This window comes from Diadema antillarum, unplaced genomic scaffold (genome assembly GCF_040938485.1).
Source record: "Diadema antillarum isolate AM-2024a unplaced genomic scaffold, OU_Dant_1.0 scf00000137, whole genome shotgun sequence".
Classification (NCBI taxonomy): Eukaryota; Metazoa; Echinodermata; class Echinoidea; order Diadematoida; family Diadematidae; genus Diadema; species Diadema antillarum.
In genome coordinates, this window is record NW_027271026.1 from 1,150,445 (window position 1) to 1,174,647 (window position 24,203).

Consider the following 24,203-nt stretch of genomic DNA (forward strand, 5'->3'; position numbering starts at 1 on the left):
TCCCATTTCCAGAAGACAAAGAAGGACCGCTTGACATTAAAATTCAAGTCTCTGATCATTTACAACAACTCTAATATCATCTGTATTCAAAGCAATGCTTAATCTCGCCATATTGCCGCTCACGTCACAAGGGCAGCTCAATATTAGATCTGGCCTTCCAAGAAATCACAGGTAAGCATCCATGCATCTCTGTCACTTTTAACTATGCAGGAAATGGATTCTAGTTATCTCAGCCCCCTCTGTTTTTCCTCTCCAATTGCAAATTACTACGACGGTTGTCAAGGGGCACAAGTCTTCTATTTGAACCCTTAACAACCTGAACCAGAGCGGAGGTGATAAATCACTGTGAACATATGGCAGTGTAAAATATTCTGGAAAACAGCACAACAATTGACAGAAAAAAAAAAACACCAGTAAAAATGCATTTTCCCAGAAAAAGGTAAATGATCATATCAATTTTCTTAGCTCTGTGCAATATTAAAAAAAGAAAAGGAGGAGCAATTTAGCAATTTATTTCTTGCAGAAAGGTACATAGATATGGAAGAATGGGAAAAACAGGAAGATAAAGAAGAATGAAGACAGGGAGGAGAGGGAAAAAAAGGAAAGAATAAAAGAGAAAGTGAGAAATATAAATATAAAATGATCCTGGTAGCTCCTAGGCAATCATCATCGTTGTCATTGGTAACTAATGTGAGAGGGAAGCACATGGAGACAGCTGTAATGCCAGACCCAATTGCAAAGCAATCCATCAAAATGCTCTTTTTTTCCACATATCGTATGTCCCCCCACTGCGATGATCCATCATTACACATAATTAGTATCTTCCAATGAGATGTCCTCTCTCCATTCCCCTCCCCTCCCCCAACTCAAGACTCCAACCCCCTCCCTCCCCGCTGAGAGTGCACAACTCCGCCTAGCCCCCGCCCATCACTTCCCTGGGCATAAAGATTTTTTTTTTCCAATCCACATCTCATCTTCCAAGCAATCATCGGCATACAATCATCTTTATGATGCATCTCTTTGCAACAACACTATTCTGTTTCCTCATCACCAATGAAAAAAAAAAGATATACATCTGCACATCTTCCTTTTATTTTGATTTTTTCTCTATTTTTGCTCTTCAAAATTATCACCTTTGAACAGCATGCCATCTGCATGTAAACATCACACACGATGCCCCACGATCGTCATCCAAGCATAGTTGAGAATAACCACCGATTTTTTTTTAATCTGCTATGTTGCTATGGCAACAGAATTCTTTATTTTCAAATCTCAGTCAATATTCTTGACAGATGTCTCTTCGTAGCCTTGGTTTCCAATTGTTTATCTCCACTGGATCAGAGTCTACACTAGAATGTTTTCTTTAAAAATCACAACAAAAATCATGAAGGATAGGTAGTGACAATCTATTTCCCCTATATCAAACATTTTGTTTAAATTTTTAGATGTAGCTGCATATAATGCAAATTCCAACAAAAATTGATGATTGTATGAATAACCAAATTAGAATTTGAATAGTACCAGAAACCATATAAGATCTAAGTATGATCACATGCACAAGCACTTGCTGAGTGCATAAACGCTTGCTACTACGTGTAGTGCACAAACTCTTGTTATTATTCACAAGCGCGCAAACATCTTGGTAGTTGCATGCTTCATATGCAGTTGCCTAGGGCCTACTCCTTATTCAGTGCTGAGTTAACTTCAAAGACGAGTAAAAGTACGGTACTTTTGTACAGTTTATTCCTTCTCTACAAAATGATCATCGATGATAATAATAATATTGGATGGTTTTAACTCATGGCATACCAGAGAATACTGCACTCGTCAGAGCCAATATTCCCCGGAATCCCATTCATAGCCATCCAATATAATATCAAGATTTGGATCATGCTAAAAATATCTCTCGAGATTTGAATCCCGCTAATTTGTGTCAGTGTGAATGCTGCTATTGTCTTGTTTTGACTTGAGACAATCCAAGTGCAAGGCAAGGGTGAAAAGGAGCATCATTGCGGATAACTGTCCAAAGTCCCTGGTACAGAAAAGGTTAAAGTCCAACTGACAAGGAATGTTTGGCTGTCATATCTACCCATCCGCCTAAGCATGATGAGGCTGGCAGGAACTAGAAAGTATGTTGACATTACACACACACACACACACACGCACACACTCTCTCTCTCTCTCTCTCTCTCTCTCACACACACACACACACACACTCACAACATAGCAGCACAAATTTACTCAACAAACACATACTGTGTACACAGACACTCACATATTTAAATACAGAACACAAAGCATGGACACACCTGTTCAGTGTACTTGTTGAGAAATTCTCAACTGAATACTGGTACAAATGAAGTACAGTGTACTGCAGTATGCAGCTCTGTTGTATCTGTAGTTATCTTTTTGTGATGCTAATTCTGCATTCTGATTGGTCAATCAACCGTGTCCAATATTTTATGATGAGGTTATTGCCCCATTGTATTTCATGCCCCTCATTGTTCATGTTGTTCATTTGTGCATCACAGCTGCGTGCACATGAGCATTGCAGCATTTGGTTTTCATAGAAAGAAAGTCAAGGCCGTGTCACACCAGCCTTGCGTGTGACTTGCAAAGAACAATTTTGACTACCCGGAGGTCCCCGTAGATATCCGCACATGACAGTACCTAGCATGTATCTCAAAAGTAGTCGCCCGTAGGTGCGCACGCATATTTTTTTACCCGCAACCGTGTTTAGGCCCTGTCACACCTTTCCGGGCAAGCTACTCGGGCTTGTTACGTGTAGGGATTTTCTAGCATACCGGACATTCCCGAGGGCGGAAAAGGATTTGTGCGAGTCAGCGCATGTGTCTTACTTGCGGGACGCGTTATACTTGCGAGTATACTGTGTAACCTTTGTACCAGTCGCGTGGGGGCTGACAACTTAGTGAAGGAATTCCTCTAATGGAATGGCTGAAATATCACAGAATTTCATTATCTTGGCTGCATACGGGACTGCGAAGTACCTGCGTGGGAATTGCCTGGGAAGTACTGCCGCTAAGGGTCTCCTACTGGCGTTCTGCGTGGACCTCTACGGGCATTCCCGCGACTCACCCGGAAAAAGTTTTGGTCATGCTCAAAACTTGGCTGCGGTTAAATCGCACTTGCGTGAGCACCTCCGGGCAACTACGCGCTAGATACTCTCAGGTGCGGACCAACTGCGGAGAGCTCCTTGGAGTAAATTTGTTTCCCCGCAAGTCAAGCCGCAGAAGTTCCCCCGTTTGGTATGACAAGGCATGAATGAAAATTGCAAACATTCTTGTTCGCCCGCTGAAAATCTTCTACGTGCTGGAAACTACCTCCTCGCCACAAGCCCGCGTTATGGTGTGACACGGCCTTCAAGACATAGCATATGTGGTTTCTAAGACTTGATGGGTTTACAGTAGAAAGCCAATCAGTGTTCAAGCTCATTTGTACATTATACATAAAGTAAAATGAAAGGAATGTAAAATGAAAGGAACTTTTATCACCGACATGCAGAGCAATCTTTGCTACATTTCTGTGTTTGAAATGAAACGAAAAGTACTTGTATTCCTCGAATCAAGTCATCGCATGGTTTCAAAGGGACTGTACAGTACTGGCTGAGGTGGGGATTCATGTTTTGAACATTCTTAAGTGAGATAATGAGAAACCTCTTATGAAATATGAAAGAGCATACAATTTTAAAAAGGATTCAACGTTTATTTGATGAAAATTGGTTTTCAAATGGCTGAGGTATCCAAAAAAAGTGATAATACAAGGCGACATGCCACACCTTTTATTAGGATCTTTTTGTTTCAACTTGTTTTTGGATATCTCAGCCATTTTAAAACCGATTTTCATCAAATAAACTTTTGATACCCCTTAGAATTGCATGCTCTTTGACATCTCATAGAGTGGTTTCTGAATATCTTGCAAAATGTTAAAAGCTAAATCCTCACCTCAACCAGAACTGTACACACCCTTTAATAATTGAGCAACAATGACTCTCAAGGTAGTAGGGGTTATACTTGCTGAATTATCACCCAAGGAAGAAATCTTTTAAATAGACAAACCTTCAGGCTGCATAGGAGTACTGTAAAAGAATTACATCATTGACACCTCTGGTATTCACTGGCATGTACGTATGTGATGACAACTACAAAGTTGTAATATCACTGTTCTACAAAAAACATGTGGAACTATGAAATCTCAAACTTTTCTTCGTCGATGCTCATTTCAAATGAAACTTCCACCATTTGCTCGTTTAATTTTACTTTTGGGATGGCTGTCAATTTCATTGTAGATGGAGGAACATTGGTCTTCAAGGCTTAAATTTTCCCGAAAAAAACGACAACTTTCAGCCTTGAAGTTAGGCTACATGCTGATCTCAATCACAAGATGTGAGCTGACCTTTCCAATCACAGGTTTTGACAATTCCAATCCTCATTGATGGATCATTACGGATTGTGGAGAAACTCAGCCCGATTGTGACCAGATAACTGAAGCGCAGTCTACTCCTGTGGTGGATAAAGGCACGCTTCAGGTCCAGAAACAACCTCCACACACACACACACAAAAAAAAAGCCCCATTACAGGTATGATTTTTGTCTCACCAAAAATAGCTACTCTCGCCGTTTAATGTTTCATTCTGTGTGAGATTATTTTCTTGCCTACGCAACTTGAATGTCAAAATTTAAGAAGCATAAAGGCGTTAGCATTGCATAAGGTACAATCCATGGAACTTAGATCCTTCTACCCATCAAATAACAATGCATGCTCCTTCATTGCACTTTCGATCCGTTACTTCAGACATAACATAGCACAGGCCTCGTAAACATAGTGTGTATGGACAAAGCAAGCACCTCAACAATGATTTCAAGGAAATATCCAATATTCAAAAGGACAGGCTCTTGAAATGAGAGGAAGCTTCACAGAATAAACTGCCTGTCATGTTAAAGGTAAATTCAAAGAAAAGAAAGGAAGGAGTAATTTCTTTGTGGAACTATAATCCTTCATGATTGAGTAGGTCTTTAAATATGTAATTTTTCCTACTTTCATTTTGAATCAACATGTAATAACACAGCAGCTGAAGAACACATTGTATCGTATACAATCATGTTGCTTCCTTCCAGCAGCACTGAAAATGTGCCTATGGGAGACACAGTCTCATATCAGCACATATTCAGTGTAGTGAAATGACATTCCTGTTTATAGTACAGTTGAACCTCTCGTATCCGGACAAGTCGGGACCGGGGCTCATCCGGATAAGGGATTTGGCCGGATACGGGAGACTCAATGCTTTAAACATGTACATATACATACACATGTACTGATGTAGCCCATGTGGTACTACAATGGGCTACATCAGTACATGTGTATACTGCAACCTTTTCATTGTTACACTCAGTAACAGACCCCAAAATAGAGGTTCGTGTTTGCAAGAATGAAATCATTTTCTTTTATAAATTCTTGGGATGATTTACCTAAATAATTATTAAGAAATGTATCAAGTAGATCTTGAAAATAAACAGTACGAGTCGACGATACTACGCTTCAAAATTCGATCATCACGGCTCGGCAAAGTCGACTGTAGGTCGCCATTGTTATAGATTGAGTTGGGAATCCCCCTCTCTTCCCGTAATTATTTTTTTTTAAAAAGAGAAAAATCACGGCGAGATTGCGTCCGTATAATAGAGAGATCCGGATAAAGGGAGGCCGGATAAGACAGGTTCAACTGTATGTCGTATAGCAGAGAACAGCCTCCACTAAATAAGGTCCAGTATCATTTATCGCATGTGGCGAAGTTTAACTGCACATAGAAACCTTTTTTTCTTTCCCTTTTTTTTTTTTTTTTTTTAGTGAGATCTTTCCATGGCACCACTCTGCAGACCCTAGATTTTGAGGGACAGTTCAAGAGAGTTTTTGAGAGCTTAATGCAGTTGATCTAACAGGAGATCTACTCGGGAGATTGATTTTTGGTAATCAGTGGGTGTTTGAGACATCTTAGTCTAGACAGCCACCTACACCCCACTTAACTGGTATAATCCATCCATTGGGAAGGGGGATTTTAATGTACCCCAGCGATGTTGATCCACTGAGCAGCAAGGTTTGTGTGGGTGGAATAGCGAGACAGCAAACCCTCTATGTATGCACTGAAGCAGGATTAACACACACACGCCAGCCAGTCCGACAACAAATGCAGCGTTTCTAAGACGGGATATCAACCCATTTACTGTCAATGAGAAATCCTGATGCTCTCAGTAAAATTACGCTATTTTCTTTACAAGAACAGATACAACTATACAGTGTTCTACAAAAGCATAAGATACAATATGAAACAAAAAGTAGACTTAAGGGGACAGGTACATCCGGGCTGCACACTAACTTATTTTTTCTACCGGTCTGACCTGTCTGTCGGACCAGTAGGTACCCAGTTTCTCTATTTTTTGACTGGTCTAACAGTAATTTTTACTGGTCCTGGACCGTTGGACCAGTGCCAGTGTGCAGCTTTGGGTACTTTTAACTTTGAACATGTGAGCTCATGTGTCACTGCATGGCTCACTCTGTATGCTTAGCATACAACTTGCATGGCAGATCACATCATACACATAAGATTTTGCATCAGTTTGACACCTTCTTTTTTCCCCCTTTTCATGGCTTTTCATAGTATGCCTGAGATCCATGATTGATAGACTGAAGGTCACATGGCTGCCTTGTTGCATCAATAGGGAATTCCCTACGAGCAACAGCTTGAAGCTGGCAGCAGCAGCAATCTTCTTTAGATGTGGACATTTCATACCAACATGCCTATTCCTTATATGGTTGGGTATAGCCACTGAAGATTTAGTGCATATCACGCCCTGTGACACCATTGCAAAACTGAAAACACATCTGTCACTATTGGGTTTTTTTTTCACCCTGTTCGTTTATATCAATACAATCACTAGCAATGCATCAGCAGTAGACTACATAATAAACATCTGTGAATTTCATCCTCCCAGATATGCAAATTGCACACACACAAAAAAAAACTCTCTTTGAATAAATAGACTTATCCTTTAAAAATAATTTTCTCTTCCAGTACGTGAAGAATTCTTCTGTCATAGGGACATATGAGCAACACACAAGTTTACACAAAACTGACTGAGCACTTTCTATGACAAGAATTAGTAACCACTGGATGTAGCTCTCTCATTATGCACACAAAGTAATCAAGCTGAGGAACAATGTAGGGTATTGCAAATATACTGGGAGAGAGAAAGGAAAGAGAGAAGGGAGGAAAAAAAAACAATGGGAAGGAGAGAAAAAGGAAGGCAGGTAAGAGAGGAAAAGCAAAGGAAGGAACTCATCAAGCCGGTATTGTTTGGGAACTGGGTCAGTAAAGCCACAAGCCTCGGTGAACCTCGACCGCCTCCCAGCGTCGAGTCGAGGGAAGCGGAGGGATGACCCCCATTTCATGAACTGCGGCTGTTACAGATTCTCACGCGGCCAAATTGGATTTGAGAACGCGGGCCACGCTCGCTGTAAATACCGGTGCCTTTGTTGTGTGTGCACCTGAAGGTATAGCAGCATGGATTTTTCGATGCAATGCGGAGGATCTTAAACAACTTAACGTAGGCAAGAAAGGTTTTCATTGTTTGTTTGTTTTTTAACATAATATACCAAAGTAGAGCATTCTTCTCAAAGAAAGCATTTTAACTCAAGAGGCTTAAAAAGGTTTTTTGGGTTTTTTTGGTCAAAAGGTGGCATAAGCATTAGAGACAAAATTTATGTGATTTTACACTGATTTGACCTTGTGATCTTCATATATGTACATGATGCTTGAAGCCCGGTGACACCATATTACATACATTTGTAAATGAGAGCTCTTGCAAATAGCACTTGATTACAAAACAATAAAAATCATGCATATATGTAAAGAGCAGAAAAAAATAAATGTGATAGTATAAAATGGCTACATGAAGATTATATCGGACAGAAGACAGTTCCACAATTTTTGAGTCACATCTTTAAGGAGATTTAACTGTGTGGGTATCTGACTTTTTGTGAACCTATGATCAGATTGAGAGAGAGACAATAACCTTGCCTAGGCCATCATTCTCCCAATCCTCAAAAAAAACCATAATATGGTAAATATTAAATTATTTGCAAAACTTTATTCCTGTAAAGTTAGCAGTAAAATATCATCTCGCAGAAGAAAACCTTTTCTAACTCTGCAGAATTGTCCAATGAGCACTGGCCACGTGGTGGGGTTGCACGACAGGTTGTTTGGTATGTAAAACAAAAGCAACAGCAGACTTGTGCATCAGTGTCTTCACGGCAGCATGGAAAGACATCTGAAACTCATCTGCCATCTGAAGTTTTTCAAGAGGACGGGAGAATATAGAGACACTTCTAAGAATCATCTCTCATCCATCTCCTTGAAAACTACTCAAGAGATGCACATTCTGGTGTGAAACACAGCTACACATTGGTGGAGTGAGAAAAGCACCTTGATTCAAGAGACAGAGTGTGTGTGTGTGTGTGTGTGTGTGTGTGTGTGTGTGTGTGTGTGTGTGTTTGTGTGTGTGAGGGATCAAAACCATCCCAGACACATGCACCTGACACCTAGACGACAGCACCCCAGGGCTAACAGGAGGAAAATTAAACAACAGACAAGATTTGATCTTCCTCCCATCCCACGGCAACCAGGATTCCCGACTTTGCCAGACAATTTTGCTAGACAATTTTGCAGGACAATTTTTGCCAATTTATCAAGCATTTTTCTCCCTGGAGGGGTTAGCTATGAGGGTCATATCATTTTCTGCTGCCAGTGGTAATTTGTAGCTGATTTGCAGACATTTTTTAATTTTGAAATCATGCACTGCGGGGTGGGGGGGGGGAGCAGAACATTGCTTTGAGAAAGGAGGTCGCATCAGTTGACCTTTCCACAGACTACACACATCTCATTTTCACTGGTGAAATAATCGCACCACAGGCCCCACACATTCTTTTTTTTTCTCTTCCCTTTTCACACCATTAGTGGCAGGTGGAATTAGTATTTTAATCAGTCTCTCCAGAGCAAGAAAACAAACAAACACAGAAATAAACAAACAATACTAAGAGGCATTACAACATACATAACCGCACTGTATCTGACCAGTGTATTGTCGTTTGAACAACATGCTGATCTATGAGGTAAGTTATACCTGCGGTACCCTTGCAGCAAGGAAGTAAAAATCCGGGGAACTAGCGGTGGTGTACTAAAGCGTCGGCATCTCGCATTTTTCATCTGATCAGCCCCTACTTACGAAAATGAAAACGAGGATCAACTTTCCTTCCTCTCAGCGGACGGCAAATGAGAATAGAGATCTCCCTCACCGTCTCCGGGACAGATTGCACATAACTCTTCTTCATCGTTTCTACCGGTATTAGCCATCGATATCTCAGAGCCAGATACTGGCATCATGAACAACTTGAAATCTCACTACACAGGCTTAAAGGTACATATCTCACAATGACCCCCTTTTTATTCTTTCTTTTTTTGCCAACCATGCAGAGTCTTCACGGTGCTTCCTCACATTATCATAATTCTGCCTTCTGTAGCAAAGGATAAAAAGAACACAACCCAGATGAGTTTATTCTATGTAGGCAGCATCAATAAACATAGGGAAGCAATTGATGCTAATGGCAGAAACAGAAATACTGACTGCTGCTTAAACATTAAGAAAGAAATATATCTTTTTAACATCTTTAATGAATCCTCTTGACACACCATAATTTACTACCATCTCTCCAAGAAAAGAGGGCCTGGTAGCCCCATCTCAACATCTCTAACAGGATGATACCTGATGCACTTCAAGTTCCCCTATGCTCCTCAATCTTGATCATCATGTCGTCACAGTATTGTTTGGTATCTGTCTACCTGTGTCTGTCTGCCTGAAGAGAACATGGTGACACTCCCAATCTTGTCATCCATCAACTTGGATACTCTAAGACGTCTGCTCATCCTTCAGTTTCTTCTCGCAATTTGCTGCGTATTACATTTGGTACGGTGTTGTTTGTCATCCTGTCTGCGGAGGGCCCAAGTACTTCCCCTCTCATAATCAATCACCTTGGATTTCTCCGGGCCTACAACGGTACCTCCAGTCATCATCCCCTTACTCTTTGCAGTTTCTCCCGTATCCGGTTGCCATGGCAACACTTGTCACCTGACCGTCTGAGGAGCCTGACTGTCTGAAGAGCAGGCTGAGTATCGCCATCAGTCTCCTAGCGCATCACCTTGGATACCAAGAGAGCTGCATCCAGTCAGTCCTCCTGTTAGCTGCAGACTTGTGCTGTCTTTCTCCAGTATATGAATTACCCCCTGTTCATCTGAAGAGGGCTCAGTAAGTGCCCGTCTGTCCTCCCCATCCATCACCTCAAAAATTCCAAGCAAGATGCAATGAGCTCCTGGTAACAAGTTTGTGGAGCAGCCTCCTTGGTAGGATTTACTCTTGGTCAACCCATCACCTGGAGAAGCCAAAGCTGGTGTGGTACAAATCCTCCATCTCCAAAGAGGTAAACACCATGAATCCTCCTCTTCTCCTGCAAGTCTCTCTGGTCCTTGGTGGTCTATCTTGGTAGTAAACATCATCACCCTGTCTGAGGAAACAATGACCCAGTATCACTCCATCTCATCAACCTCCCCTCATCCCATATTATGACCTCTGTCTCAAGAGCTCTTATCTTCTCCTTGCAGGTCTTTGCTTGTTGTTTGTTTATTCATATGTAATTCATCTATTTTTTTTATTTGTTTGTTGTTTATTCATTCATTTATTTTTACCACTCATCTTTACTGATAAGGAACCAGATTTGCCCATCCCTTCATCAATAATCTACAACACAACCATATCTATACATCTAATCATCACCTCTCTAGCCCATTTCTTTTCCCCCCAGCAAAAATGTAATTGAGATTACAAATCAGACACTGAGGGTCAGCCTTGACATGCTTGATGAAACTCGTATTCTTGCATCTAGGCAGCAAAAGGCTATTGTGCATTATACCACTGCTTCATTTTTGAATGCCTTTTCAACTCTAAAGAATCATTTGAAGCACAGCTTTATCAGTCTGATCCATTTTCTGTTTCATTATTATTGTTCTGTTTGTTTGGTTAAATCATTGACCAATCGCAATACAGTTCTTGTGAAACCCCTCAGTATTTTCAGAAGCCACACAGAAGGAAGAAGATTCTTACTATAACTCAAAATGCTCCTTGAACAGAACCCATTCCTACAGAGGGGGAAACCATACTGTAGATTTCCAGTGAATTTATTCGGACCTAGGTAAAAAATCCAGCCGTTATTCTCGGTACAAAAGGGGAGTATATTCTCAAGTGACGCAGGGTTAGTTTTTCATTTCCTTTTTAAAAACTCTAAAGTGTATTACTGTAAGATCTAGTATGTGTTGTAAGGAGACATTATTATTCTTCAATCATGCAAAACTTTGGAGACATTTGCAAAAGAGATATGACCTTTAGCTAAAGAAACACTAAAATTGAAAATTCCATATTCAGAGATATACAGCACCAAGCCACGGTAATGTAGTTTTGAGGGACTCCAAGGGTTAAAGTGGCATTGTGCTAAAACATCCAAAATATTGCAACGCTGTTTGCCTGCTGTGTAACCGCAGGTCTACTACTTAATGCACATTTCCCTTTCATGTATTCAGCAGCTCTTTTCAATAGCCACATGAAGTATAGGCATGCATCCAATCGTGCCACTGTTAAAGAGACAGCTGGTCACTCAACTTTTGCTCCCACAATGGCCGCAACATTTCACTCAGAGCTTGAAGCACTTCACTCCACTGCAAGAGCAGTTTCAGATCCAAAACCAAGTTTTGACAATAAACAAGAGATCCTTTTACTTGAAAAGATTCTTCAGATTATATATGCAGAAGAAACAAACTATCTCTCTATCTAAGCAACCCCTCTAAGATGCACTTTAATACTAATGGAATGGAGAAAGCTGGTCGACAGACTTTCTGTGGCGCTCCACCAGTCTATGACTTTGGGATAGAAGAGTTAAGAGTACATCAAGAAACTGTATGTTTACCACAAAACATGAAAGGTTAGCTCATGAATTCAAATGCATCGTATCATTCCTGCAGTGTCTATGCCTATGGCAGCACAACATTTGAACCACATCCCTGTGAAGAGAACCATTGCTAGAGCAGAGCAAATGTTGACGTTGGACTCCGGAGCCGTGAAGAAATTGATTCATCCCAGCCCCAAACCTTACACTCAGAATGATTACTTTTCCCTCCCTCTTTCTCTTGGCCCTAGATGGCTGCTCTCCTTTATACCATCTAAATCTAAGTAACAACATTTCTTACAGGTCCATTATATATTAATTTATGTAAAAAAATCTTCAAAAAGACAAAAAGCGACAAATTAATGATCGTCTGGAGCACCCCTTATGTACCTGTTATGAAAATCATTCAAGACATTTAAAAAAAAAATTGTTGGTTTGGTGCTTCATACTATTATTCTTTTTTTTATTACTACTCAAAAGTTACAGTAAAATAATCCCTTTGATTTGAGATCTGTTTTCACATACAATCTGTTGCAGAATATTCAAAAGCAATTCAACCAAGATTACAGTTCTTAAAATACTTTTTTTGGGGTCAAATTGGCAAACTTTTACAAATTTCTGTCTAGACTGTCTTTGTCAGATTTAATGAAGTTGACCAGTCGAAGGCCTAGCACAATAGGGAGCTTTAGATTTTAGACACGTGGACGTTCAAAGGAAAAAAAAACATGTTCTGAGCTTGCGCAGTAGCGTGCGTAAAGTCAATCTATTTTTAGCTTGCGTCGCCTGAGTTGTTTACTACGCATACTGGGCTATTTTCACGTCCGCACAGTTTGTGACGCAGAGAGCTTCTTCATGCACTGATCATATGGGGGCGCGATTTTATTTTTTATACGTTGCGTCCCAGCGTAATCTAAAGCTCCTTTTCCACACGACGCAGGGAGAGGAGAACGTCCAGCGCAAGCGTCGGCTCAAACGTCCGCGCGTCAAAATCTAAAGCTCCCTATTATTACACTGAATATGTTCACTAGGAGTCATTGAGACAGAGGGAGAGGCTTACCAGTGTAAAAAAAGCACTGCTGATTGCAGGGTTCATACGCTTCCACATTTTCAAAATTCCCTGACTTTCCATGACTTTCCAGAGCAGAAAATGTAAATTTCCATGACCATTTTACACGAAAAGTATAAAGTATAAAGGAGAGGGAAGATGATTATTATTTACATTGAAATGATTGTGTTGTCAATATTCTGTGGTAAAATGCTTTAATTCAAATTCTATATCAAAATCAAAGCACTATCTCAATCCAAAAGTAATCATACATTCGTGTTATTAGACAGGGCGCCACACTAACTTCTATTTTTGGTGGCCCGATCCGGCCACCGAAATCATTGATTTCTATTTTTTGGTGGCCCAAAAGTAAAATCTGGTGGCCCCCCCCCAAAAAAAAAAAATCAAGAAAAACATAAGAAAAACTAAATCGGTCCTACTAAACATAGAAAAATAAATATTAAGTATTACTGACGTGATACAGGTACCCATGTCTAAAATAAATGAATAGAGTTATCATAAAAGTTGATGCCTATTTACATGTAGGTGGTCAAAACTTACGTTTGAAATGATAAAGTGAGAGCATTTACAGACATTTGTAAACATCCGACATTTGTTTTGGCATTGTAAAGAGCCGAAAGTTACCGTTATTCATTTCTGATTGTGAAAGCAATCATTCAACATTTACTAGTATTTTAACACCTTACAGAGCCGAATGTTACCGTTAATCATTTTCAAAAGTAAAAGCAAACAACTGACATTCATTTTAGCATCTTACGGAGCTGAATGTTATCCTTATTCATTTCCGAACGTGAAAGCAAGCATCCGCTATTTATTCTAGCATCTAACTGAGCCGATTGATACCGTTAATCATTTCCAAATGTAAAAGCAACAATCTGTTATTTATTTTAGCATCGTACGGAGCAGGATATTACCGTTATTCATTTCCAAATTTAAAAGCAAACATCCGACATTTATTTTATTATCGCACGGAGCCGAATGTTATTGCTGCCCACTCCCAAAAGTGAAATGAATCATCTAACAATTATTTTAGCATCGTACGGAGCCGAATGTTTCTGTTTTTCATTTTTGAACGTCAAGGCAGACATCAGACATTTACTTTACCATCAAACGCAGATGAAAGTTACTGTTATTAATTTCGAAATATAATAGCAAATATCCGACATTTATTTTAGCATCGTATTAAGCAGCATATTACTGCTATTCACTTCCGAACGTAAAAGCAATCATCTGACAGTTATTTTAGCATCTTCCGGAGCCGAATGTTATTGCTATTTACTTTTGAAAGTAAAAGCAAACATCCGACATTTATTTAATCATCGTAGGGAGTTGAATATTATTGTTATTCATTTCCGAACGTCAAAGGGATCATTCGACATTTACTTTAGCATCTTCCGGAGCTGAATTCTATTGCTATTTACTTTCGAACGTAAAAAGCAAACATCCGACATTTATTTAATCATCGTAAGGAGTTGAATATTATTGTTATTCATTTCCGAACGTCAAAGGGATCATTCGACATTTATTTTAGCATCTTCCGGAACTGAATGTTATTGCTATTTACTTTCGAACATGAAAGCGAACATCCGGCATTTATTTTATCATCGTACGGAGTTGAATATTATTTTAATTCATTTCCGAACGTCAAAGCAAATATCCGACATTTATTTTAGCATCTTCCGGAGCTGAATGTTATTGCTATTTACATTCGAACATTATAAAAGCAAACATCAGACATAATCATCGTACGGAGTTGAATATTATTGTTATTCGTTTCCAAACGTCAAAGGGATCATTCGACATTTACTTTAGCATCTTCCGGAGCTGAATTTTAGTGCTATTTACTTTCGAACGCAAAAGCAAACATCCGGCATTTATTTTATCATCGTACGGAGTTGAATATTATTAGTATTCATTTCCGAACGTCAAAGCAAACATTCGACATTTATTTCAGCATCTTCCGGAGCCGAATGTTATCCTTATCCATTTCCGAACGCAAAATCAAATATCTGACATTAATTTTAGCTCCCCATACGGAGCTGAATATTACCGTTATTCATTTCCAAAAGTATAAGCAGACATCCGACGTTTATTTAAGTATCATACGGAGTCGAATATTACCGTTATTAATTTCCAAAATTAAAAGCAAACAACTGACATTCATTTTAGCATCTCATGAGGGTGAATGTTATCCTTATTCATTTCCGAACGTGAAAGCAAGCATCCGCGATTTATTCTAGCATCTAACTGAGCCAATTGATACCGTTAATCATTTCCAAATGTAAAAGCAACAATCTGTTATTTATTTTAGCATCATATACGGAGCAGAATATTACCGTTATTCATTTCCAAATTTGAAAGCAAACATTTGACATTTATTTTATTATCGTACGGAGCCGAATGTTATTGCTGCCCACTTCCGAAAGTGAAATGAATCATCTGACAATTATTTCAGCATCGTACGGAGCCGAATGTTACTGTTTTTCATTTTTGAACGTCAAGGCAGACATCAGACATTTACTTTACCATCAAACGCAGCTGAATATTACTGTTATTAATTTCGAAATATAATAGCAAATATCCGACATTTATTTAATCGTCGTATGAAGCAGAATATTACTGCTATTCACTTCCGAACGTAAAAGCAATCATCTGACAGTTATTTTAGCATCTTCCGGAGCCGAATGTTATTGCTATTTACTTTTGAAAGTAAAAGCAAACATCCAACATTTATTTAATCATCGTAGGGAGTTGAATATTATTGTTATTCATTTCCGAACGTCAAAGGGATCATTCGACATTTACTTTAGCATCTTCCGGAGCTGAATGTTATTGCTATTTACTTTCGAACGTAAAAGCAAACATCCGGCATTTATTCTATCATCGTACGGAGTTGAATATTATTAGTATTCAGTTCCGAACGTCAAAGCAAACATTCGACATTTATTTCAGCATCTTCCGGAGCCGAATTTTATCCGTATTCATTTCCGAACGCAAAATCAAATATCTGACATTAATTTTAGCTCCCTACGGAGCTGAATATTTCCGTTATTCATTTCCAAAAGTATAAGCAGACATCTGACGTTTATTTAAGTATCATACCGAGTCGAATATTACCGTTATTCATTTCCAAAATTAAAAGCAAACATCTGACATTTATTTTAGCATCTTACGGAGCCGATTGTTACCGCTGTCCATTTCCAAAAGTAAAGGCAATCATCCAACTTTTTTTTTGGTGGCCCGACGTGCGTTTTTTGTGGCCACGGGCTGCCGGGCCACCGTTAGGGTGGGATTTCACGGAGCACGCGAACGATTTGCGAAGGACGCGAATGACAAAATCCAACATTCGGAAAAGTTTTTCTCCGAATGCGTTCCGACAATGAAGCCGAAAACTATTATTGCGCAATTTGTGCGAAGTTTCCACGACGTTTGTGCGAATGTCGTGTGTATCATTGCTTAAGTACAGCATGTTACGTTCACGAAGAACACGCGACGGAAATGCGAACAACGAAAAATTTTCAATAATCATGGGATAAAATGTACCCAAGGAGAGGTGGAAGCTGTCTTGAGTTGATTTTTTTTCTTTCCTCTATTTCTTTCTTTTTCTCTCATTTTTCTATCCTGTGCTTGCCTACATTTTTTCCCTAGGACATATCTCCACTACTATAGTAGTAAAGCATTTGATTTTTTTTTTTGCAATTCCTCCAACACATAATCTCTATAGTTTAAAGGAATTTTGCATACTTTAGATTACTATTAAGTGTATTCTGCGATTTTTTTTTGTATATCAAACATTTCTTTCTCTTTGCTAGTCTTTAATTTCTTTCGTTACTGTAGTTGTTAATAATTGTCTGATGTTTAGATGTATGCTACGACTTTTATTTGTAGAAAACGTATAGGTAATACATCCCCCAAACGTGCACTAAACGTTTGCGAGAATATCTCAAAAGGTATGCGAACAGTTTGCGATTACGTCGTAAAATGATCGGAAAAACTTCGCAGATTTCGCGTAACATACGCGAGACATTCTCCAAAGTTTCGGAGTTTGTTTGGGGTTTCACGAACATTTTGCGAACATCGCGCGTGTCTTGCGAAGATCTTGCGCATATGACGAGGCTTTAAAGGCACTTTCGAGAACAATTCACGAGCAAATCACGACCAAGCGTGTGGAAAAGGTTCGCAAAAAATTTCAAACTTTTTTGAAATTCTCGCCGAAGTAAAAACGACATTCGCGAACAATTGACGACGCTTCCGAACCCTCACGTTCGTTTGGCGATCTTTTGCAGACTAAAATACGAATGCGAATACGAGCACGCGAACGATTTGCAGGGTGGGATTTCACGGAGCACGCGAACGATTTGCGACGGACGCGAATGACAAAATCCAACATTCGGAAAAGTTTTTCTCCGAATGTTTTCCGATAATGAAGCCGAAAACTATTCTTGCGCAATTTGTGCGAAGTTTCCACGACGTATGTGCGAATGTCGTGTGTATCATTGCTAAAGTACAGCATGTTACGTACACGAAGAACACGCGACGGTAATGCGAACAACGAAAAATTTTCAATAATCATGGGAGAAAATGTACCCAAGGAGAGGTGGAAGCTGTCTTGAGTTGAACTTTTTTCTTTCCTCTATTTCTCCTTTCTTTCTCTCATTTCTCTATCGTGTGCTTGCCTACATTTTTTTCCTAGGACGTATCTCCACTAGTAAAGCATTTGATCTTTTTTTTTTTTTTTGCAGTTTCTCCCATACATAATCTCTATACTTCAAATGAAATTTTACATACTTTAGATTAATTCTAAGTGTATTCTGCGATTTTTTTTTTTTGTATATCAAACATTTCTTTCTCTTTGCTAGTCTTTAATTTCTTTTGTTACTATAATTGTTAACACTTAAATGTTTAGGTGTATGCTACGATTTTTATTTGTAGAAAACGTAGGTCACACATCCCCCAAATGTGCGCTAAACGTTCGCGAGAATGTCTCAAAAGGTACTGGAACAGTTTGCGATCACGTCGTAAAATGATCGGAAAAACTTCGCAGATTTCGCGTATAATCACATACGCGAGACACTCTCCAAAGTTTCGGAGTCTGTTTGGGGTTTCACCATAGAGATATATACTAAGAACACTAGAGGGCGGACTCCGTAAAATCCCTGTGACCGATAGAAGGAGCAGAGGCGTTCGCCATTTTGGTCCGGGCAAATTTCGACTAGCGACCGTACCGATAACGTGTAGCGCTAGCGGAGCATGCAGGGAGATCGACGACGGGATGCAACGGCAGTAGGCTAGCATCTATGCCAAGGTCTCCATCGGAGTTTGGAAATAGAAAATGTTCTTAAATTCGCAAATTCTACTTAAAGTAGCATAGATCTATGTTGCAAAATGCCTGGTTCATGCGCTGCTTTTGGATGTAGAAACAGGAGAAAAGAAGGGGAGCGGAGTTTCCTTTCACAAGTAACTAAAATTACATTTATAGTGTGTGTTAAACAGATTGATTCAAGACAAAAAAAAAGAAAAAGAAAAGAAAAGGTCTTGCAAAATTCTTCGTCAGGGGCACTCCGCCCTCCCTCAGCTATTCTCGATCTATTGCTACTATATACTGTTATAGATAGCTACTACAGTACATAACTATATGCACCACCGGGTCGGCGGAACGGGGGGGGGGGGGGGGGGGGGGGGGCATTTGCCCCATTTCCAAAATAAAAAACTCCCCTTCTAAGTGCCCTATTTGGCCCTTGAGCCCCCCCCCCCCCCCCAAAAAAAAAAAAAAAAAATCGTTCCTCCACCCTTTGCTATAGTTCACGATGGTGATAGTGTGAGAAAAGCTCAGAATACGTAATATGCCTGGTGACAGGACATATTATGCTCCGGCATTGATATCTTTCTGAAAATAGAATTTAGCATCATGGGTCTGATTGGGCGTTTGGTTCAAGGCAGGGTGAGGATTAGGATTAGGGTTAGGTGTTATGATTTGGGTTAGGGTTTATGTAAGCTTCAACATTAGCATTTCGAGCTTGGAACAAATAAATTGAATTGAATTGAATTGAACTGAATTGAATTGAACATGATATGTCATGGAACCAATATGCCCACACGTACTTATAAAAATGATTTATTTCATTTCCACCACCCAAAAAAAAAAAAAAAAATACAATGAAACACTCGTATACACAGATACGAATGCAGTCCCCTCATACAGGAAAAATATAATTGCAAAAAAAAATTAAAAAAAATTGACGCAGTATACTGTATCACAAGGGGCATCCGGCTGTCTAGAGACCAAGAGAACCCTTTGTATTGCATGGACCATGGTCGTGTTGGTCGGCTTGAAAGTATTACCTCGTTGGGAATAAAGTAAAATTTTGTTTGATTTTCATTTTCCTTACCACTCATAATAAGAGATTGCTAGCAACTTAAATTTTTGAGTTGTTTCCTTCTCTCATCTCCGACCCCCTCATCTTCTTGCTGAAAGCCAATACGTGTTTAAACGCTTGTTGTATACGTGTTCACGTGTCCACCACTACTGCGCTGCCCGGACGCGATGTTTGTTTTTGCCCGGACAAAGATGGCGCGCGGCCTCTTCATCTCGGCACACGAGCACTGCGTACGCGCCACACGCAGTCCGCGCTCTCGTATATTATTATACATCTCTATGGGTTTCACGAACATTTTGCGAACATCGCGCGTGTCTTGCGCATATGACGAGGCTTTAAAGACACTTTCGAGAACAATTCACGAGCAAATCACGACCAAGTGTGCGGAAAAGGTTCGCAGAAAATTTCAAACTTTTTTGAAACTCTCGTCGAAGTAAAAACGACATTCGCGAACGATTGACGACGCTTCCGAACCCTCACGTTCGTTTGGCGATCTTTTGCAGACCAAAATACGAATGCTGGATTTTGCCATTTGCGTCCTTCGCAAATCGTTCGCGTGCTCCGTGAAATCCCACCCTTAGTGTCGAGCCCTGTATTAGATGACTGACGCTTCGATCATGCACGCAATTTAAAATAATGCCGATCACATCATCAGCAGCGCTCATGTCACGTATGTACATATGTGTACACAAAGGCACCACGGCACCTTACATCACAGCCAGTCGATAGTCATACACACAAGTACACGTGCACATGCCCATGAAAGACGCAATTAGACACAATCTGCGTGGAGTTTGTTATGAAAACGGTCTTAATACGAGAAACCACAAATTTGACAAACTATTCTTCCTTTGTTGATAAGAGAAATCAAATATCATTTTAACAAATATCTTGAAAAAAATTATTTTCCCTGACTTTCCAGAAGAAATAGATGGATTCCCTGACTTTCCCTGACTTTTTGCTTCTGGAAAAAGTATTTTGAAATTCCCTGACTTTCCAGAAATTCCATGACGCGTACGAGCCCTGTGATTGTGTGTGCAAAACATTCTGCAGGTTCAACCTCCTGTCATAAAGTCATCTTTTTAATGTGACGTTAATACTCAATTTACACAGAGTTCAGCACAAAGCACTCCTACACCTCTTTGACTTTATATGCCCTTTACTCTCTTATATCCAGAGTCACTGCCTGCCGAGACCGCACACGGAATGGCTGAGGGAGGCATAACTGTCATGGTAACCATTGTGTGCCCAGGAATTTCAAACATAATAATATGCTTGTACAATGCACTGCAGCTCACAGAACATAAGCTGTTTCTATATTTAGCGATTGTGTTTTCTTATCCAATAATTTTGCAAATGCGATCAAGACAGTTCAATGCACGTACTACGCATGCACTTTCAACCCAACCGGGTTGCGGTCACCGCTCCTGGATTGCTCTAAACATCAGTGACCGCTTATATACCATTTTTCACGCATGATGTCACAAAGTGCTGTAGTTTTCTCAAACAGAAATGGCTGCATCCAAACTTTAAAAATGTTTGAATTTTTGAAACTTTTGAATGGATTGTCTGATTTTCCTAAAACTTCGCCGATGAGTTCTACAAACATTGCTGCATTCCCTCGAGTCATATACATGCAGGTTTCATTATCCATGAAGTTTTCCTTCAGATACATTGTAGTAGTGCTATGTCTGTCCACAGATAACTGGATATGTGAGTCTCAACTGGAGTTCTTCAAATAGAAATTAGAGTGAATCAAACAGATCTAGGCACACAGGAGCATTGACCAACATTGCCTGGTGTAAAGGGGGAGTTCGTCCCTGCTAACCAGCATGATCTCAATGACCTCAATGACCTCTCTCAGTAGGGTCAAATAAAGGTAGAAAGAATGAAGGAAGGACATACAGAGATAGAGCAATAAAGAGAGAGAGAAAGAGATAGAGAGGGAGAGAGAAAGGAAGAGAGAAGGGGTGGACATGTATGTACATCTACACAGGACACACTGTAGTTGGATGTATGTTGACTGAGATGTACAAACAGACAGACAGATGTATGTACATCTACACAGGACACACTGTAGTTAGATGTATGTTGACAGAGATGTACAAACAGACAGACAGACAGCCAACAAAGAGAGGTAATGACACACCACCTAAAACTGTACATATCCACAGGCAGACCTGTGACATTAGCTGAACAGAGAGACAGTACAGAGACGAGATAAACAGACTTTTAAAAGGGGTGGGGAAGGCATTTCAATGGTGTCACCTAGTCTGAATTCATGCCTCCACTGAAGCCATAAAAATGCTTCCGTTGGGTACAGCATGGACCTATGGGTACAGGGAACGAATGATACTCCCAACGAAAATCCAAAGTACAAGAATACTGGATAACATAGCAACTCCCAGGGATCCCCCGAGCAGCCATGTACTTCCTGATATTACATCCCGGCACAGTTCAGAACACTTCTTCTGGGTACAAGTTGATCATGTATATTTGAAGTAGGTGAAACCAGTTGAGGCCTAAAATACACTGGCATATATGGATACGTCGTTGGATTTCAACTGGTGGATTCCCGACTCCATGTGCGTTCATGGGCCGTGAGATGGCAGGGTTGAGTTTCTGGCATCGAAGTTGACATTTTCACCTAATCGCTGTTGTCGACTACATGGCAAATAAAGTCCTCTGTCTTCAGTATCAATGTTTCTAGAATTTCAGCCACCCAATTTAACAAGAAGATTTCTCCGTGATATCATTTAATAGAGAATATACATGTGGCAGGGAAGAAAAGCTGAGGACTTCGATATCAAACAGGGAATCTACAACCACAGAACAAACTAACAAACAAATTTGTGAAAATGGTTCCTTTCATGCATAGACTGTGTCTGCATTTGCTGGTTCACTTTACAACAACAACAAAAAGAAAGAAAAATGTGTAAATTTACAAGTGAAGAACAAGAAGCCATTGTGAAACATAATTCTTTCTTCGTGAAAAAAAAAATACTGTTTAAGCTGTATATTTTGCATTTTAAAACATGCAGAAGTATTAAACTCCACCCATTGCTGTACTCCACAATTGCAAATTTAACCACTCACAAAAATGTCAGGAAGTCTGATCCGCAAAACATTAGACTCACTTTATATATGATATATTATATGGTAAACAGTTATAAGGAATAAAAAACACACAAAAGTTGGCTTTCTTCCACGATTATCTGCAGGTACAAAAACAAATGCAACAAAAACAGCCTTTTCTTCTATCCAGTATTTTGTAGACATTCCAAACACTGAAGGAGTTGTTTGGATGGTCTCATTATACTATCTAATAATATCTTGCATCTGCACAAGAAAATTTCTATATTTTATCTGGTTTTATAAAATTTTGATGTTCTTTTACATCATACAATAATATACTACCAAACTGATATCTACATGTAATTGAAAATGTCATTACTTACGTCATAACTAATGAAATAGTTGATTCATGGCATTCTCTTTGTGACACTACAAAAAGTAGCAGCTTCCACATTGTATCAATGCAGGCATCATGATAAACTTGGCAAAAAAAGAAAAATCACGGTTCACTATAATATTCTCTTTGAGAGTGCATAAAAAAACTATTTCCAAAAGACACATACTAAATGTTTTTAGCATCAACCTGACCTGCATTTATGTTTCGGAAGACTTCAGTCTATGACCCTTAAACATTATAAAATATCCTCTTTGACATTTCTTTTCTCTTTCTCTCCTGCCCCAACTCCTCAGGCAACTTCAGACATTCTACCTGCCTGACTCAGCTTTTATAGGGGAGACAGAGGTTACTTGCATCTTTGAAGGATTTTTTTTTTTTCTGGTCTGGATTGGCACGTAATATCTCACATAAATCAAAGAAAAACAGCCTTAGATTAGTTCACGCTTCAAAAAAAAAAAAATGAGCAAAACCATGTATTTACAGATGTTATTCAATATTGCTTAGAAAAAAAAATATAAACATTAGGAAAAAATTGTGGACTTCACAAAGGAGTTGCTGGACAGCAACTATCACAATTCCTCCTGACAAGCCTGACAGAAAAAAAAAAAAATCCTCTTTCGAAACATTTGAATTTACCCCAAGTCAGCATGCAAACGGGCAATAAAAATGGGGGAAAAAAGTACCAATAGATTTTGATCACATAACTTTCGGCAGTGCCAGATTTTACCCACACTTTTTACATGAAAATACTGATGTACAGTCACTGTACATAAACAGCATGGGAATGTTTACACTAAAACCCCACCCCCTAAATTGGAAAGTTTCATACTCCTGAATCTCTGCAAGGTTTGTCACTCTTTATAGTGCAGCTTTGAGCGAGAGGGCAGGCTTATAAGACACCTTTTTTTATTTATTCAAGGTCGTATATATTTCCACAAAGTATAAATGGACCTAACGATATGCATATACTGTATACGCTGAATATTTCGCGAGGTTTTTATTTTCGCGAATTTCGTGAGTCAGGTGCTATTCGCGAAATTAAAGGCAAGCGAAAAAATTGACTCTGATCTCGATATGAATGTGACATATTGGTATGCACATTTCTCCGTTCAGTTCAGTACTCCACGATCATGAATTTAACCACTTGCAAAATCGTCAGGGAGTCACGATTCGCGAAAAATTTAGACTCGCTAAATATATGGTGTATACAGTAATCAGATACATGTAGGAC

The 24,203-nt window shown here is 39.5% G+C and overlaps 1 protein-coding gene across 1 annotated transcript in view; it reads right to left on the reverse strand.

Moving 5' to 3' along the window:
- Window positions 1-24,203, reverse strand: part of LOC139721054 (sorting nexin-27-like) — a 119,874-nt gene that overhangs the window by 54,030 nt on the left and 41,641 nt on the right. The window lies entirely within an intron of this gene.